The sequence below is a fragment of the Anas acuta genome, chromosome 1, assembly GCF_963932015.1.
Source record: "Anas acuta chromosome 1, bAnaAcu1.1, whole genome shotgun sequence".
Taxonomy (NCBI): Eukaryota; Metazoa; Chordata; class Aves; order Anseriformes; family Anatidae; genus Anas; species Anas acuta.
The window spans coordinates 25,352,907-25,356,478 of NC_088979.1; the positions used below are offsets into that span (position 1 = coordinate 25,352,907).

General features: G+C 40.2%; 1 long non-coding RNA gene across 1 annotated transcript; it reads left to right on the forward strand.

The window, feature by feature from the left end:
• Positions 1–1,051: 1,051 nt before the first annotated feature.
• LOC137850095 (uncharacterized) lies at positions 1,052–3,142 on the forward strand. Its single transcript, XR_011092257.1, has 2 exons — positions 1,052–1,133; positions 2,590–3,142. It is a non-coding gene; the product is annotated as an uncharacterized lncRNA (long non-coding RNA).
• The last annotated feature ends 430 nt before the right edge of the window (positions 3,143–3,572 follow it).

Genomic DNA, 3,572 nt, shown 5'->3' on the forward strand with positions numbered 1-3,572 from the left:
AAATGGAAGGGACAACTTGGAGTAATGGGCTTATATTACAGTGGTGGAGGTTTCATCTCTTGCTCAATGAAAGAGCCGTCTAGTAGGACAACAGAGCACAGAGCAATAGATCATCCCGGTGGGATTGTTTATGGAGGTTTTTAAGAGCAAGTCAGGCAGGTAACTATCGATTGAAAGCAATAAATGTTGAGATAGTGCTGCCTTTGGAATGGGAAAGGTAAGATAACTGCATGAGGAGACCTTCCCAGACCAATAACATGATTTTTATGAAACAACTGTAGAACTGGTAGGGTAGAATTCATATATGACTCCATTTTCTCTTCACGTTTTCCCAGGATATGAGTAAAAATATAGCTTTCTAGCTACTGCTTCTACCACATCGGGATCTAGATTGAGGGCTTGCTGACCATCCAGTTGATTGTTTTTGCTCATGCTGACACCTGTTAAAACATGGTCTGGAAATGCTGCTGTTGTTAGAGAAGAGAATAAAAGCCAGCTCATGCTCCCATGGCTCTGTGGACTCAGCAGTGTTCTGTATATTCAGACTGTCTTTGATACACTTGCAAATAGCCCCAAGCAACAGAACAGCTATATAGCTAAAATGAGTATTAACCGTAGGGACTTGACACTGTTGTACTTGTACACCAAATACTCCAAAAGAAATAAAATAATATTAATAACGAAAGTGTGGTGAGTAAACAAGGGCATCAACAGCTGCTCTGCCTTAATGCTTATGGAGATGTAGAATAAAATGGAAGGAAATATCGACATGAAATCACTGTGTGAAAGGGTAGGCAGTTTGTTTCTGTGCACTGTTTTGGGGAGGAAAATGAGCCATCCTTCAATAAACCCAAACACGTAGCACCTGGTGCCTTGCTTTTCTGTGCTGTCAGCAGTGATAACTTATAGCACACAGACTTTGTCAAGTCAAATGTTTCTCTGTAACTTGTAGTCCAAAGAACTCTCAGACGTGCTTTCTAGGAAACATCAATGGAGCCTATTATTTAAATTATCTTTTTTTATCTCTTTTTTTACTTTCTAATTAGGTTACATTTTCTATTTCCTTGGTTTGGAAAAAGAAGAAACTGCAGGAAAAGAAAAGGAGAAGGCAGCTAAGGCTCCTTCTGTAAACTGTGAGTAGTTTATCACATCCTAGGATAATTCAGGTGGGAAAGTACCTCAGGAGGTCTGTACAACCTCTAGCTCAAAGCTGGGTCAACCATGAGGGCAGAGCTGACCACTCAAAGCTTTATTCCACGTAGCCTTGGAAACCTCTGAGACAGAGATGGCACAATCTCTCTGAGCAACCTGTTCCACTGCTTGCTGTCCTCATGGTGAAAACGTTCCTGCATATATGCAGTTTGAGCCTCCCCCGTTTCAGCTGATGACTACTCTCCCATCATGAAGAGCCTGGCTCTGTTCTCTTGATGACCACCCTATGGCCCTTTTCTTCCCTCATTTCCATTATTAAAGTGATTTTTTTCAGTTTTATGGTCTCTAATGTATTTGTCTTTGGGTGCCAGGAAACTGTCAATACCTCAGTTTTTAGAGGTAGAGAACCTCTCTTGGCTAAGTGAATTTATTAAATCATTTTGATGTCCTGTTGACCTGACAGTAAGGTCTAACTCAGTTCCAGGTTCAGACACCTAAATTTGGGTTTCTTCATTGTGGCTGTCTTCATGTGAAGTGAGTGTCTAAGGTCCAATGATATTTAATAGAAGTGAAGCTGAAACAGCCATCGGAGCATAGAGGTCATTTTTCTCAGTGTGCTGCAGACAGCTCACCGTGCTCAGCTGTCTCCTTCTCTGAAGTCCACTACCTGAACTGGGTGGATCTCTGATGGCTATAATGGCATTGGCTTGCACTTAGCCGCTTGCATTGTGGAGACACAAACTTGTGCCTGCCCCTGTAGCTAAATCCCACAAGAAGAAATTGGCTGAACTTGATATAAGAAGCCAGTAGCACAGCATCATTTGAATTCCCGTCTCTTTAGTCTACCTACTGGAAGAGCTGTCCTCTATTTGAGAAGAGCTGTGTGACCTTGTCCTGAGAACATCAGAAGACAGGGAGGAGCAGTGGGTTCAGAGCAGCACTGCTAGTTTAGAGAATGGTGCACAGGTGTTTTTTTTATTTTATTTTATATATATTTTTTTTCTTACGTACAAAGCTTTTTCTGATAGCTCTGCAACAGCATTTTCTACGGTTTCCTGTTCAGTGGCGTTGGGTCTAAACACTGTAATTTATTCTCTCAAGTCATTTATTTAAGCATCTGACAGCCTCCTTTTGGACTGACATGTGGAAATGACAGCAAGTTCAATATTGAGCAAAATGAATGCCTGTTATAGAGGTGAATTCAATGCACATGAAAGTGGAGTGGCATTTGTAATTATGTAATACTTCTTTTAAGGGAAGAGTAGTTGCTCTGATCATAAAAAGCTTTAGAAATGCTAATTCCTTTTGTGGTTACTGAGATGAGAGTGCACTATTAAATATATGAAATAAAATTACTGAAAGAGGTGTAAAATATCTTCGCTGTTCAGAGGATTTTGCTTTCTGGTAAGTAACCTTGATGTTTCTCTGATGTTTCAGATGACATTTCCCAGTGCTTGTCTAACATCACTAGTTTGGTGGTACCCCAAGGAGCCTTTGTCTTTCAGTATAAGGATTTTTCTTTACCCAAGCCAGGAAAATGATGAATGATCAAATGGAAGAGAACACAGGCTGACACTGGGATGTGATGGCTGCTGTTTGGAAAACCTCTTTGTCTCTCCAAAGTTTAGATGTTTCTTAATTACTTCCAAAAACAGCTATAAGGAGGCATAGTGCACGTCTGCTGTGGAGATGAGAAGGGAAAACAAAGTGTCCTCTGTCACACTGTTATTGTCCTTGGAAGATAAAGTTGGTGGAATTACGCTAAAATGAGAACATGAAGAACTGTAAAATTGTAATACAAAAACACAACAAAAACAAAAAAAAACAGAACCACTGTCATATCTCCACTACTTCTAAAGCACCCAGGTGTCTCTTTTCTTTCCATTTCTCATTCTTGTCCTTTATGACAAATATTTTGAAATAGAAAAGGCAAATTTGATCTTAAAATATATAGGCTGGGCATCTGCAATGTGCTCAGTGCTACAGTGATTTCATCTATGTACAATTCTGCTTGCGCACATCCAAGAAAGTTGAGTCCTACAGAGTAAGAAAAAGCTAGCAGGATGATTGGTCCTTTCTCATGAATCCAAGTTGCAAAAGGAAAGTAAAAGAGCTCTTTTAGTTTATCTTGGGTAATGATTGAACTCTATATAGATACAATATTTATTGTTATAGAGATATTAAGAGGGAAACAACCTCATGAAGCTAAGAAGCATAAAAGTAGAAGATTTCTAGCCATTATGGAAATGAAATTTCCAGCCTTCCAGTAGGGGCAGTGGGCCAAGACAGAGCTTATCCCTCCTGAATGGTGGAGACAGAGTGCAAAATTTGATTGCCCATGGTAGCACACTGCTTTACCCAATAAGGGAGGACCAGGGAACACGCCTAGCTTTGCCACCACTGTTTAATGATCTCTTGAC